Source organism: Lonchura striata, chromosome 8, assembly GCF_050655825.1.
Source record: "Lonchura striata isolate lonStrDom1 chromosome 8, ASM5065582v1, whole genome shotgun sequence".
NCBI classification, from domain to species: domain Eukaryota; kingdom Metazoa; phylum Chordata; class Aves; order Passeriformes; family Estrildidae; genus Lonchura; species Lonchura striata.
The window spans coordinates 7,012,251-7,029,266 of record NC_140710.1 but is presented as its reverse complement, the minus strand read 5'-3'; the positions used below and the strand labels follow the sequence as shown (position 1 = coordinate 7,029,266).

Genomic DNA, 17,016 nt, shown 5'->3' with positions numbered 1-17,016 from the left:
AGCAAAGTCAAATTAATTTAACTTAATGCTCTCACTTCTGTGAGAGCTGTGGCAGTAAAACAAAACACAAAAAAAAAACCCAAAAAAAAAAAAAAGCCATATTTGATAATTGTCATAAAGTAGGAAAAAAGTTATATTAACAGAAAAAACTCCTTAGGGAATCAAGTATGATTTTATGCACAGCAGTGACTATGCAGCCCAACTCAAATGTAAACTGGATTTTATTCAACTTTTTTTCATTTTCAGATGAAAGTAAAACGACATTTTGAAAGATGTAATGGAATTCTCAACCTTGGAGAGTTATGGAGAGAATGACAGCACATCCCTCTCTCTACTCAGGGATCATAAGAACACCAACAGATATCCAAGCCATCAACATATTATTTTATTCCTCATGTTAACACAAAATGAGGATTTCATCAGAAAATGATGCCTAAAACATGGGGAGAGAGAAGGCCAAGGAGAGGGCAAGGTAGGAAGTTGAAGGGAAGACTGCTATAAAGTGGCAGCCAGCAATGAAAACTTGTACTCTACAATAGATACACCTTTTGAAATTCCATGCAATATGCTAACATTAAATGCTAATATTAAATTTTAATCAGATGAGACTACTTTTAAAGTAGTTACATCCACACAAACAGAAACTTTCATGAGAATTCACATTCACATCTATAAAGTATACATATATGTGAAGGCATTTGTACTTGTATAGCTCTACCTTCAAATTCATTGCGAAGTCCATTAAAATTGTGCAACTTTCCTTTATGAGATTTTGGGTTTTAACAATATTTTCTCTGCAGAACCAAGCTATTAATGTCTTGTCTCTAACCATGCAAACACCAAACTACTTTCAAAGGAATGGCATGTTTGGATGTTCCCAAAATTCCATGTTACAATAATTATATAATGATCACAAGTAATTCAATTCACATATTTGGAGTCATGGCATTGGCCTGCTAAGCAACAGACTGAAGAGATGAGTGTGACAAAAAGAGAGCACTGCCTTTCTCCATCCTCCTACAATCACACTTCAGTTCACTAACATGGAGCCTCTCACATTGGCTCAGTAGGGAGCACCCAAGTTTCCTCCTGGACACAGTCTCCCCATGCTTGAGGCACAAAAGAAATGTCATTTCCCTTGCCTCTAAAAAGTGCAATTTACAAACTTCCATACAAAGTAAGCAAGCCTGGGAACTGTGACAAGGGCATGCAGGTGATTAGAGAAAGAAAATGGATTTAAGATGGATGGGATGAGAATCTGAGTCAGACACGTTATTGAAATTGAACTGCCTAGATCTTTTTCTTATATGTGAGTATTCCAAAAAGCCAATAAAGCTTTTAAACAAAAAACAGGCCTTTTTTTGCCATATAATAAACTAGATTAATTGGCCTTTATAATACAGAAAACTCAAAATGACAAAATATGAAGGAACAAAAATCAACACAGAACTCCCTTGCCCACTATGCTGTTACTTTTCACCTTTATCTGAATCTCACAAAATGTGGAGGAACCTGTTTTAAAGCAAATCACATCACATACTCACTTTTTCTGCTCTTCTGATAATTCTTTGATATCCAGAAGTTTCTAGCCTACCAAGACGCCCACTTAAGCCTGATTTAGGATTCCAATTAAGTGGAGAATTTTTTTTTTTTTTTTAATTTGACTGTATCTCCAAGTTTTTTCTTGCTGGGTTTGATTTTGGTAGGAACATATTTTTCCAAAAAGAAAAAAAAATCTAAAAAAAAAAAAAAGTAGATTTTCAAAATATACAAATTTTTCTCATAAACTATTTTATGAACTCAGAAAGTAAATAAGTATTTCTAAAGCAATTAGTACTTCAATAACCTTACAGTGACTGTTGAGCTGTGTTATTGTGTCTCATGGGCATGAAGTGACCTTGATCAATTTTACAGATCCAATGTTGCTTTTGACTCTTCAAAGAGAGGGACTTACACATGTTTTGCAGCACTATTTCTATTCAAAATTATGCTGAATTCTTAAGAAAGGTGCCAATTTACCTCCACATATGAATTAAAAGAAATATCAAAACTTTTCTGTTAAAAATAATAAAACATGCTACTTTTGTTGCATATTATGTTACACTTCTAATAGTATACCTTGAGAATATAGGAAGTTGATATAATATGAGCTCTTTAGAACATAATGCACATTAACTATGAGATAAAAGGGTTAAATAAAATTACTTATTTAAATGCATCCATGGTTAATTCCAATTTTCCATTTGAATCTATATGCATGTGCTTTACAACACATTCATTCATTATGACATGTCTTATTAAATGCATTGGAAAGTTTTAATACATTATGAAACACTGGACAAGGACTTATATAACAAAACAATTACCACCATAAGAAGCAAGTAATTATTTTTTGTTCCTAATTTTAATAATATTCTAGTAGTTTAACCTCAATAACCTGTATTTCTTTAGTTTATTTACTTGGAAGTAAAAAAATCAGGTATTTAATACATTAGTAAAAAATTTTTACACATTTCTATCCATAGTGAAAAACTTCCAAATAAAGAAGTTAACAAATGACACGAGCTTTAACCAAATAGACCTGCTATAGTCTTCAAAACCAGGAACCTTTTAAAAGTCTGTCTATTCATATTTCTACCACAGTGACAGGAAAACATTATCTCTGTGACTGAAAGATGACTTTCTGTCACACTACTGATGTGAAGGCAGTCAGCAACAGAGGGACCTTTGGCCTTAGAACATCCCAGACTCACAGGAAACACATCAGTCCCACTGTCCCCTCTAAAGATGAAAATAATTTCTACTTTGGGAATTATAATTAGAATTTAAAAGACTTCCAATTCTGAACAGGGATGCAGCTTCTTACAATTACTAGGATGGCAGAGGTGTTGTAAATATCAATTTAAAATTCTTTTACAAATGAGTATAAAAATAGGGGTTATCAGGAAACCTAAAGGGCTAACAGCTATATTTTCATTTAAAAAAAAAAAAAAACAAAAAAAAAACCCCTAAGATTTTGTTGTCAGCAAAGTGATTTTTTTAAGCTCATATAAAACGTCACCTGCAAAAATCAGTTCTAGAAATGTTGAGGGATTTGGCCTCAGTGTACAGAACAAGGTCTTCCAGAGCCACATGGATATTTGTATCTTTTTTCCCCTTTCTCTCATTGTTTTTGCATTTGCTGCTGCATTTTGCTGCTCATCAAGGCCTAGAACAGCCTGGAACGGAGCCCTCACCCCCAGACCTCACCCTGAGCACGCTGCATGGCAAGGCCATGGTCCAAGGCGGCCCCACCCGTGAGTGAGCGTCACACCGGGGGCAGTGACACTGCCCACTGCTCCACACTGAACTGAGCCTCCACCTTCCTCTGCAAGGCATCTGACACCAAACCACACCAGCACGTTCTTCCAGTATTCATCCAGCAAACAACAATCATGGAGGAATGATTGGCTAACAATTTTTAGGGGGCAAGATAATTTTATAGGACTAGACGGGTTAATTAAAAATACTACTAATAGAAAATTTATTTTATTTGGTTAGATTTTCTTGGTGTTGAAATCTTTCTGCAAGATTGGAAATAATTCACAAACATTATCTTTCCAATGTAACATCCAGAGTAAAATGACATTGGATTGCATATTAATTAGCCAAAACTGAATTTTCTCCACATTTTCTAGTTCATACCCTGTGGAATTTTATGTTGTTAAAATACAGTACCCTATATTTGCTCTCACTATGAAATCGTGTAGATAAAAAAGACCAAATTACAATTATCAAAATACAATAATACAACTTTCAGATTTCAGCATTCTTCCTTTCTCAGAAGAACCAACAATTTAACATATGTCTTCCAGTTATTATTATCAGTTAGCAAAGCTTGTTACAGTACTGTCAAAGAACACAATATTGCTTTTCTCCTCATCTAGGTTAAATCAGCCAAAAATGAATAGGTTGCAGAAGATAATGCTTGTTCTCCCTCCTCTTTCTTTACTCAGCTGGTTCATTCTTCATTAGTCTGACTCAGAGAAGATAACCTAACACAATTTTTCCAACAGTATTTAAGCTTCCCCATGCTGCTGAAATAATCTCAGTTATTGTTATATTCTATCTGAAATAGTATCTATTATTCCTAATATCTGTTGAAGCATGGCAGACTATAAAATAGCATCCCTACAAAGGAAAGTCCGTCTTATCCACCGTGATTCAAGATGACACATACTTTGTTCAGTTTTAAAGAGTAATCAAAGGTGTGAGCTTAAATCCAATTAGTGTGCTTCAAAGAAGATAATGTCAAAATGCTTCAAATGGTGATTCTACCATGTAACACTGACGCTCTGAACTTCTGGGAGCCTCAGATTTCTGGAACTATAAAATGAAAACAAAAGTACCTTATAAAGCACACAGTGATCTCCTTCTGTAATGGACTATAAGCCATAAGTTATTATTATCTAGGCTAACATTCTAAATAGAAAATAAAATCAGAGATCTTGGAAGTCACATATTCATCCTAAGATGTCATTGTGACACCGCAGATACATGGGACAAGCACTTTTAATTGAACTCCTCGTAATCACTGAGAATGTTCTCTTTTTCCTGCCATCTAATCAGTTCTGACTCCTCTGGTATCCACTGTCACTGACCTCCAGCCAACTGAGTGCCAAAGCATTTGCCCACTTGCCCCACGACTACTCATTCACAGAAACTTTCACAAGCTTATGGTCTGACCCAAAACCAACAGAAACTGTAGTTATGCAGAAATTTTTCCTCTGATTCCTGCTCTAGACCAGGTACGGAAGATTTGGCATCTGTAAACATAGATCCCCCATGCTAGAGAAAACATTTAGAGTGCACAGCTGAAGTTGAAGTTTTGGGCAAGAAACATTTCATGTCCAAAAGAGCATGCAGACTGAATAAGGACAAACATCAGGACAATAGCTCTGTATCCCAGTTCCTTTGAATGCTAAATGTATATAAATATAAATAAGGACATTTAAGAATAAAAAATACAGGAAGCATTTTGGAAAGTCAGATTTACAAAAATCTTTCAAGGAGGGATACTGGTAGAGGAGATTGTGAAAATGGGAAACCTTGACTAAAATAAAATGGACAAAATGTTTACTGATGAAAATGAAATGCAAATATGAGGGAAGTAAATAAATTGATCACTAAATCCAAAAGGATAAAGAAGAGCACACAGATGGGAATAATGAAAAACAAAACAAATGCTAATGGCAGACCAATAACAGAGTCCTAGAGGTGATAACAGCAAGATTTAATTTGATACTGCAGTTAATGTACAGGTTCAAGGAGTAAGGCTCAACATTCTCTCAACATACAAAATAAGATACTTTAGCAATAACATTTACACAAATGCAGAGAGTTAAAGAGAAATAACAGGCAGGACAACATAATCAAGTAAGAGGATGAGAAGTGTCTGGGATGAGTGAGAATCGCCCTGAAGCTACTGAAACAGAAGGGCCACTGAAAATACACACAGTTATAACCAGAAGTCAAGTTCCAACTTGCTATCAGCTTTTATTTCTCAGACAAAAGCATAAATTAATTATAACATTGCTGCCCCATTCCTTGTCTTAACTTTACTTTAGTAAGGAGCACAGCTACCATCCATCACCTCAGCAAGCTCAGGCACAAAGCTCTGCTATTCTGACAGCAGTGGATCTGTAACAGCACAAAACTCCAGAGTGAACTCACCTTCTCAGTATTCATCCAATCTCAACACATTTTGGGCTGTGCTAACACTGCTAAACAATCTAATTTAACTGTGCCTACACAAGAGGCCATCAGCCCAGTGCAGGTACATGGGCAGTTTTATGTTTCATTGAAGGGGTTTCATTATACAACTTAACAGTAATACGAAATATATATGTAAAGCCTTATATAATTGGATCCTAATATAATAAAAACTGCAAGTAAGAAAAAAGACCAAAAAGGAACTCAAGTGTCAAAAAGAATTCTTAGTCAATCATTCAAAAAACTCACTGTGAACATAATTTCTTAAGCTGACCACCAAAATGCTAAAAGGAAAAGGAAAAAACCCTGGATGTATTATTCCTTAGCTCTCCATATTTTATATTGCATTCATGATAAAGGCTTAAAAGTTTTTCACATCAGAAATATGACATTCACTTACAATCTTAAAAAAGGCTACTAAAAATGCATTATTCATAACGTAGCACAGTACCAACAATAAACATTCAAACCATTTTTTTTAAAACAGAATAAATTATCTTTCTTATGAAAAAGCCACAGTTTCAGATGAGAAAAAAGAGATGTGATTCCACCAGAAACTGTTAGAACATAATAATAACCTTTAATATATTATGGTAATTTACCTTCGTATTATGTTATTGTAGTACATACTGGAATTCCAGTAGCTGTCTAAAGAACACACAGTGATAATTTATGGTTTGTTCCCAGTTTGTTTTCAGAAATACAAACACTAAATCAAAATTAGCATGCTAAAGGCTGAACCTAGAAGGCAATTAGGTTACTAAATAACATCGATAAATGCAAAATGAAGCTCTGCATGTATCCAAAATAATGTGTTTCACACCTAATAACTTGTATCCAAATTCCTGTTAGGCTGAGCAAAAAATTCCAAAATATTTTCTCCTGAAATCAGATAGTATCCATCCAAGAATAAAAAAGCTTTTTGTTTATGAAACACCTCTTCTGAAGCATGTTTTCCAGCCAGTATTCTTTCAAAAGTACAGACCACTGTTTATTTCACAGCATTTTGTCTCTTCATGCATTAGAGTGGCAGCTCAAACAAGCAAAGATCTTAATTTGGCTTGTTAACTTTGGAACAGCAGGCAGTTGAGAATTTTTAAGTGATTTAAAGAACAACAAGAACAGAATCTATCTGAAGTGTATTCTAATTTCAGGGCAAAAAAAAGAGAAAGTGTTAATCTTGTAAGTGATCTCTTGGGGATTTCTGGAGATTGCCTAGTCCTAGAAGAGGGTCAGCATGAAGAGACCTCTGAACTGCATCTGGCCAGGTTTTGAACGCCTCTGTAGATGGAGACTCCACAGCCTCTCTGGGCAGCCTGTGCCAGTGTCTTCAGCCCACTGGGAAAGAATATCAAACATAACCACACACAGGATAGGATTTACAAGGAAAGGGTGAGGGAGCTGGGCCTGTTCACCCCAGAGAAGACATGAGTGAGAGGGGCCCTCATCCCTGTCTGTCAGTGTCTGCAGGGAGGGATCAGAGCAAGGACCAGGCTCTGCTCAGTGGTGCCCAGCAATGGCACAAGAGGAACAGGCAGAAACCAATGCACAGGAAATTCCACCTGGACATGAGGAAGAATTTTCCTGCGCAGTGACTGAGGTGTGGAATCTCCTTCACTGGAAATATTCCAGAACTGTGTGCACTCAACCCTGTGCCACGTGCTTGAACAGGAAGGTGGGACAAGGTGACCCACTGTGGTCCCTTTTCACCATCCTGTGATTCTGAAAGGTATTCCTGTATCTGGGGCTGGGAAGGAAGTACGAGGAACATTGTTCCCCCAGCTGGTGCTGCCTGAGGCCTGTCCTGAGCCGAGAGCAGCATCACATGTTGTGGTCACAGAGTGACAGAGAAGCAGCAGCTCAGCATTGCTGTGCCCACGGCCAATGGCCCTTCCAATGCAGGGGCTCACATGAACATTTCAAATGGTTCTTTGCTTTAGTCCCTTTCTTTCTGTTTCCCTGTTCTTTATAGCATCCCTGTTTGATCAAATCTAGTAGACATAGCACAAGATATGAAATTTCCTACATTTCATTCTGAATTTCACTCACATAGATCTGATGTAAAGCACTCTCAACATTTCTCAGCCATTTTGCACTCATTTCACACAGTTGAAATTCACTACAAAAGGCACTAGGCAGTCAAGAACCAGGGCTTTTGTGTTCCTGTCTTCTGCAAAACAGGGATAATATTACAGGTTACTGAACTAACTGAACAAAACACCACTATTTAGTCAAGCAGAATATTTCAATGTTCTCCCAAGATGAAAATAAAGCCTTTACAATATCTATTGGCTCCTAAATATTTACTGTTCTGATGCCACTTACTCTTTTATTCTGAGTAAAGCCACTCCTTGTGATAGTCTATATAGCATCATCTGCATAAGCATAGTAAAGAATACTTCAATTTCTTCTAGTTCTGAAGGGCTCTGATTAAAAAAACAGAGGTTAAGCATATAAACAGGACAGTGAAGGCAGAGTAGTACTTTCAGGAAATAGCAAGGAGCAGCATTCCTGGCAAAATAAACAACTCCAAATTTTTTTCATTGGCACTGCTCTACACTGTATTTTCCCTGGGTTTGAGAACCCAGCAAGATGAAATTTCGGAAAGGTGGTTGGCAGCTCTTTTAAAGGCTCAAAATCATATAAAAACCTGAGGTACATTTAAGGTCTCCACTGCACCCATCAGAAGAGATTGACCTAGACCTACCAATCATTCAAAACTAACACGATTCTCTATTTTAAGAAGCAATTATTCAAAGTAATTATTTCCTTAGTCAGTAACTGAGGCAGAGGTCACCTGTTATTCTATAGAGTAACCACAGATTTATTCAAATCCAGGGATTGTATATGAGAAGAATTTTGCATCTCCTCATTAGTGACTTCCAATGGTGTTAAAAAATCTTTAGGTACAGCACAAACTCATCTAGACATTTTTCCTTCATACTTTTCACTGTTCCAGCCTTCGATTGTGTCACTATATATATACATACCTCTATACATTCCTGATTCCTGATATCATATTCATGTTCATATTAACATGTGGAGTTTGAAATAAACACAGCTGCATTTATGTCAATGATTTTATATTCAAATATATCTGATTATGCTGAAATAAACACAGCTGCATTTATTTCAGTGATTGTACATTCAGATAAGGATATTTGTTCAGTGTAATGTAATGTTCCTTCACACTGGCAGGGACATTGCTATTCTTTCTTCTATTTCCCTCTATCATTTTTCCAGATGGAAAATTTTGAACAGAGCCGGAAAAATGGAAACTGTAAAATTTATCTCAGAACCTTTACCTCAGAATACGTAAGAAAATCCTTTTGCTTATTCTGAAAAATTACTTAGCCATCTTTATATAAAGCATCTTTGTTGTTGAGGGTCTTTTTTAATTCCTTCTCTGCCAGAGAAGAAGCTTACAAAAATCCCATGAAAACTTTTAAATCTGATGGAAATGTAAGTATCAGGAATGTGTAAAATCTGAAGAATGGATCTGCATCAGGTCTGTTCCTGGACAACACCACCTTCAGCCACTGTCCTCCTAAGAAAATAGTTTGAATGGAAACAAGATCTGTAAGATTTTTCCTTCCTATTATTTGATCAAAGTATAGCTTTGCATTATGTTAATTTTGGCTTGCAACTATAACCTGTAATGTTTTTAGAAAATAACACAACATTATTAAATATACTAACAGTGATTAAGCATTTAATCAGATGTATCTATCAGGTGAGATCAAGGTCCAGCTTAGTAACTGCCAGAAATGGATCCCTATAGAAGAACATAAGAAAATAAACAATCATTGGAAGGCACCTCCCAGTATAATTCCCTAATTTACAAGGCACAGTTTATGAACCTTCTGAGCCAGAAATGGTGTCAGTGTTTAGTAGCTCTCAACTGATTTTTCTTTTCTGGGCTTGTCAGTTGGATTTTTTTATTGAAAGCATGACACATGTCAAGTTTTAGCATCCACAATGTTCTGTAGGAAGAAGTTCCACAGCTTAATTAAACAACATGTAAGGAATCATTCTCCTTTGTTTGCTTTCAACATATTAACTGCTAGTTTCATTTGATGGCCCTTAGTTTTTTTACAAAGAGAACAGACAGGGAAACACTGATATTTTAACTAGAAATCATGATTTTACAGACTTTTATTGCTCAGTTACCTTTTTTTGCAGACTAGGGATCCATACTGTATTTAGTTGTTTCTTATACTGAGACTGTTGAAAATCTGCTGTGAGCTTACAATATGTGATCACAGACATTTCTGCTTTTGTTTCTAGCTGCTTATTCTGGTCCCTTTTTGGCCAGTCAAAGAGCCAATCCACACTGGTGCTTTAATATCAGCTGAGGAGATGCAAACACGTGGGCAGAGGGAGGAAAGGATTGGTCCTGAAGAAGGTAGTGTGAGAATCAGATGGTAAACTGACTGTGAAAATCATAATTGTCACAACAACTGCAATTAACATCCTAATTCTTTACTCTTGTTGTTACAGTAATGCTTCCTGCATTTTCATTAGTTCCATAGGTCATTAATATCTATTTCCCACAACTTACACTATCTGACTAATACCGTATGTGTTGGCTGGTATCACATTGACATCAAGCATTCCCCATTTGTAAAACTGCCTTCCATACTATATCTGTTTAGATATTTAAAAGGTTAATATTTAGTTCCATTTGCAATGCTGACCTAGCAAGAAAGAAATTAATTTGGCATTACAGCAGTAACATCAATTTCCCATGTAACTTTAGTAATGCATTTACTGGAAAGAGATTAATATCAATTCCATAAATCATTCACGTGCTTTTTCCGGAGTTTGAGACATCTGAGTAATGTCATATATGTTAACTGATAGCACTCTGTGCATGCTACATCCATTAATCTATGCCTAGTGTCATCATTAAAACATACAAAAAATTAAAATCAATCTTTTGCTCTTACTTTTTTTCTGACTTTTAACTTGAAGTAGTCCAAAGGTAGTGATACTCTGATAGAGTAACACTGCTCTGAACTGGGAATAGACATGTTAAGAAATGGGAAACATTTGCTAAATTATCCCTACTGGCAGTAATAACCACTTCACGCCTCCCTGTGAAATGTGGCATAAATTACTGCCAAAAAATAAGGAAATAACTAAAATGTTTCATTAATCAGATACACCTTGAAGCCCCAAAATGAGCTGAAAACAGACATCATTACTGAAATAACACAGAGACTTTCATTCCTTTGTTTCTACAGATGAGTATCCTTAGAGAAATGAAAGCCAAAACAGTTTCACCTGACTTAGTGATTCTAGACATACATGAGAGGTTGCAATACAAGAAATTTGGAATATCAACTAGTTTTTGCTCCAAAACACAGTTTAGCCTTCTACTAAAAGTGTTTGCACTAGAAGAAAGTATCCTTACACAGCTTTTGCACTTTCTATTTCTGCTGATTGCCATTATGACACTTGCCTATATTGCTTTTTTCCTGTTCTAGGATATCATTGCAGGACTACTGAAATCAGGAGGAAGAAGGGTTTTTCTGTTCATTTAAACATAAACACACAGAGAGTCAGATTGTTTAATACTTTTGGAAGCACATTACAATTCTGCTAGATGGCAAAAATACAACTACTTCCTAGGTTGGATTTCGGTTTCCCTTTGAGCATGATACTTAACAGTATCATCATCTGTGTTGTCTTTTCATTTTCAAATTTTTATGAACAAAAATGTCCATTCCAGAAAATGCTTTGCAAATCAAACTTTACAATATTTTACTAATCACAACGAAGATTAATCACCGTTAATTTTAGCTGTCTAAGGTTACATGTCAAGTCTTAACAACTGGGACAGAAGCAGCCCCAAAGGGCAATCCATCCTATATTATCTGTGCTTTTGTTCAGAAGATATCTTTCATGGTAAAGCTCAATGGCCTATTTCACGCCTCTAAGTGGTTACAATGAGATCAGCGGAATTACAATCACTTATTGCAATTTTGAGTGTTGTGCAAAGTGTTTTATAAGTACATTATCCTATTTTTGAAATATAGAAGGATATTTAAAACCTGAACAAAAATGATATGAGGGTACTTCTCAGTCATATGAGATCTCTTAATACATTGTAAGTTTTAACTTTTTCCAGCTGATTAATATCACTTGCAATCCGTCAGCACTGAATTTTTTATCAGGTTTCTAATGCAAAATATTTTACAAACCTGCTGTAGGAAAAGACAAACTAATGTTTGTGAATCATTTGCATTGCAAGGTGGTGGTACAGCAGTTAACATAATTTGAGGCTTACAGTAATTGAGATTGAATCTAAAATTTTACAAAATTTTAATTACAATCTTTTGAGCATAAACCACAATACAGAAATTACCCAATCATAACATTTTTTCATAAAAAAATAAGAATTCATCCAAAGGATAGAAGATTTAATGACTCTTGGCGGAGTTCCACTTTTTGGTTGAAATGAGAATAAAAGCAGACAGCAGCTTCATTTTTAATTTCAAGAAACAGTATTTTTTAACAGTTAAACAGCATTATATTTGATTAACAAGCCAAATATATATTTTCAAAGCCTTATTAAAAGCCCCTGTATTTAACAGTGTGAATGCTGAGATTTACGAACCTCTGTGAGCCAACACTACTCCTTCAATTCTCAAAAGTAATTATAAAACAAGCAATTTGAGCCACAAGCAGCAGAAACTGTCGAGCTTGGGGTTTTTAACCATGCTCACAACATGGTTAAAAACAGCACAGTCGCAACCTGAGTGCAGCTCCCTCCCATATTCCCTGTGACAGGCCAGGCAGGACTGGGGTGCATCCCAGAGCATGCACAGCCCAGAGCCACCAACCAACCCACCCTGGGGACTGGAGACCCAGTGACACCAGGCAAAAGGAACATTTGAACCTCCTCAGCATTTTTCTGCAGCAAAGCCACACCTGGCAGTGTCAGCCCAAGTTTTCCATTTGCCAGTTCTCTCCATGGAGAGCCCAGGGAAGCAAAAGCTGGGGAACAACCAGAGCCCACCTCAGAATCATTCTGTGATGGAGCCAGGAAAGCAACTGATGGCTACACCCAGCAGATAGCCTTTGCACAAGGAGAGAAAAAGAGTGGGTTTTTTAAGGGCTGAGTCATTTGGTTTATGTTTTATTTGTTCACTTTGAAAATTACATCTAAAAAGCTTGTCATGCATCATGTAATATTCACTAAAAATCTGTGACCTCATGCAGAAGCAAAGCTATGCAGATATGTAAGCTCCCAGGAAAACAACTGGCTTCCAGCACTGGAGGTATCATCTCCAAAAACATCTCTTATAGTTAAAATTACTAAGCAGATAAAACAGCTCTTAGCTACAATACAGAATAGGCCGCTGACTTAATGGATGCCATCACAAATCACAAGCACTAAGGCAACACAAGACAGTAGGGGCAGCTGGCTAAACTAAACTTTGAAGTCCTTTAGATAAAATGTCTGAAATACCAACTCACCTTGAATATGAAATGCCAAATTCCCTGAAGAACATGTTCATATCAAAATCTGAGACTTCTTCAATTAGGAAGGACTTCTTTGGATAGCAGAAATGAATACATCCTTTTACCCACTATATTGTGCAAAATTCCCATTTTGACAGAACAGTAGGTGTGATGAGAGGTAAACAAGTGTACAGATGCGCATTGCTGCTAAACTGAAACTGTGTTAATAATTTAATGCATTAATGAATATTAGGAAACAGAATTACAACTGACCAAATGTATACATTTCAGATGTGGCATTGCCTTTAAATTTGTACTGTGCATAGGTAGCTGTGCATCCATTTACCCCTGAAGCTAACTCATGTTTCTTGTGAAAACTAAAATTATCCAAAAAGTATGGTGTGGTATGCAAGGAATCTGAATTTTTATCAATTTCTTTCATGCCAATGATAAATCAATGTAAAAAGTTTCTTTTGGCTGTATATATTCTTAAATATTAATAAAGATAAGAACGAACATTCCAGGCACAACACTAGCTTGAACTATGGGAAACACAAATTCCTCACATACTTGCAAGTTGATAATTCTCCATCTTCTTTACTCCTCTGTCAGTTATTAATAAGATAAAGGGCTGAGACACCTTTCTTCATTTCCAGTAATTGCATTTATTTTACAGCAATGATTTTTTTTCCCTAGTAATAGATTCATTAAGAGTAAGTAAAGTGCAAGGCACCAGCTGGTTTAGCTCCTTCAGAAAAGGATCTGGACAGTATAAGACTTCACAAGTTTTATAGAAGTCAACAGTACCATGCTATTGTGAAAAAGATTGGACTGTCACATTGCAAAAGTAAATAGATTGCAAGGCATGTCATGGAATAAACTCTACATAGGATTGGCACCACAGCTTATCTGAGTATCATGCTCACCTTGGACCACTGCCAATGAAGAAAGGCAGAAAACAGCTGGAGATAGGCCAGAGGAAATAAAAACAGCTGGAGATAGGCCAGAGGAAATAAAGAATGAGAGAAAATTTGGAAAATGTGAGCACTAAGGTACCATTGAAAAAATAGCAGTTATTTAACCTGAGGAGGGAAAGGCCAAGGAAGATATGATAGCAGCTTTCCATTAAGTTAAAAAAGAAAGGAATAATCTGCTTTTTGTGCCTATAGGACTGGACAAGAATTAATACTTTTTTGGCAAGAACATTTCTACATAGAAAGAAAGTGTTTCTTATATTGAGCAAATTGCAGTGTTAGAATAGATTTCTGCTTTCTCATTGAAACTCACTGAAAGTGTCTGAAAAAGATAAACATCTGTCAGGAATGGCAAAAATAGTTTATTTTGCCTCTCAACAACAGAATGGACTAAAAAGAGATCCCAATGCCCAATTCTATTTTTTGATTTTTTGAAAGCACAGCACTTCAAAACAGCAAGCTGGACATTGGTTTTCAGACTACATAAAAACACACCTTTGTCTTAAAGAAATTCATACTTTTCAGTGCTATTTAATACAATAATGATAGCAATTACAAAAATGAAACCACATTAAATAGCATTTCTTCTGCATGTATTTATATTTTTCCTGACTCCTACAAGTTTAATACCCCTTCTCTATTCTGAAATCTGTTTACTTACATTTCTACAATATAAAACAGTCATTGAAAAATAGGTATTTTCTTTCTATCTACCGGACCTTTCAAGAAAACAGAGAATGCAGCCAAAGAAAGAAAAGCCACTTACAAAATTACATTTAACACAACTTCTATTTTAGAATCATAGAATGCTTTGGGTTGGAAGGGATCAAAAATACCATTTTGTTCCAACCCCTTCCTGCCTGGGGCAGAGCCACCTTCCACTAGACCAGGGTGCTCAGAGCCCCATCCAACCTGGCCTTGAACGCTTCCAGGGATGGAGCAGCCACAGCTTTTCTGGGCAACCTGTGCCTCACCAGCCTCATTGCAAACAATTTCTTCCTCATAGCCAACCTAAATCTATGATATCTAAGTTTAAACCCCTTTCTCCCTGCCCTGACCCCATAGGCCTTGGGAAAAAGGCTTTCTCTACCTTTTTATAGCACTCTTTACATACTGAGAGGCCACAAAAGTCTCCTCAGAGCATTCTCTTCTCCAGGCCAGACAAGCCCAGCATCCCCAGCCTGTTTCCATAAGAAAGGTGCCCCAGTCCTTGGAGCACCTTCGTGGTCTCCTCTGGGCTGCTCCAGCATGCTTCTGAATTTCTTGTTGTGGGAGCCCCAGAGCTGGGGCAGCACTGCAGGTGGGCTCAGTTTTACCATCTGTTCTATGAAAAGTCAATTTCAATAGGATATGATATTTAAGGTGGTACTCAAAGAGCATCAAAACAATCTTATAAATGTTGAATCCTACTGTTTGGACAATAGGGTGGGATAGATTTCATTATTAACAGCAATTTCATAAGTTATCCAATATCAGTTAATTTTCTTTGACCAGTCAAGGTACTCTAAGCAATTACTTGGCTGACATAGAACAAAAGATGAACTGAATTTACATATGAAGTGTACACAATATTACTCTCACTCTTGCTAATATATTGTCATCATGAGAAAGTAAATGAAGGTATTAATTTCATTCATATTTGTGTTTTGGAAGTGTCTGAATATGCAAAGCAACATCACAGCCTCATCGTGCTACAATGTAAATAAATACAGTATTTCAAATAGCACCTGCTTTTATCACATTCTGTTATTACCAAAGTATGTAAAATATGAACATTACCTTTCAACTGAATGTTTTAATTTAAAAATATAATTAATTCCATTGTTCAAAAACTGGAATTAAACCATCATGCAATGACTCACAATACTTCACAAATAATTTGATGACTGTTACTGATCTTTTTCATTGCAGAGAAGTTTAGCACAATAAATTTCCCAGCTTGGCCATGATTCATTTCTTAAGCCATTTTTTCATAGAAAAATGCAAAAACCCACATAACTATTGTGAAATATCACCCAAACTATTTTTAAAATACAGGACTATTGTCTGAGCATTCAGAGATACACCTTTAAAAAAAGATACCCTTTATTATTCACTGCATTATTTGCACTTTTTACAAAATGTAATCACTGGAATTAAATAACTCAATTTAATATTTATCCAGGAAGTGGCAGACAGTATTCTATCCTAAGGGACATGAGTCTTTATAAAAAGCTCATTTTACAAGACACTGGAGCATTTTTGGCATTACCAGCACCTCTCACATAAACCATGCTGAAAACTATAGTTTATCCTGCCAAATGACTTTTCTACATATGGTGTTTAACAGTGTTCTGTAGGTCTGAAAGCCAGTAATAAGAGAATTAAGCTAAAAATCTGGTAGCACACAAGTATGCAACACAAAAAATTAAACAATGCTACATTTTCATGGATATATTTACCTACATGGCCCACATGCATATAAGCAATTAAAACGACTCTTTAAATTAATGTGCTAACTATAACTCCTGTAAAAATGCTTTCTCTTTCAGTTTCCAGTAGCTTCCTAAAGTTGTCCTATTGACATCAGAGGCAAAATTTCCATTAACCTCAGCAATATAGGATCAGGCCATAGGAAACCCCAAGTAATATATTTAAAGACAGCACACACACATTTTTAAAATTCTTTAATTATGCAAGGATGGCCTTGACTCTTTACTGGATTAACTGCCAGTAAACTTCTAAATTAAATGTTTAAATGGCATATTTTAAATACTACATCATAAATACATAAATACTATCACATAAATAACAACAGCATAAAATCCAGTTATGTACCCAC

At 36.0% G+C, this 17,016-nt stretch overlaps 1 protein-coding gene across 12 annotated transcripts in view; it reads right to left on the bottom strand.

Moving 5' to 3' along the window:
• BEND5 (BEN domain containing 5) overlaps window positions 1-17,016 on the bottom strand; it is an 879,444-nt gene that overhangs the window by 844,811 nt on the left and 17,617 nt on the right. The window lies entirely within an intron of this gene.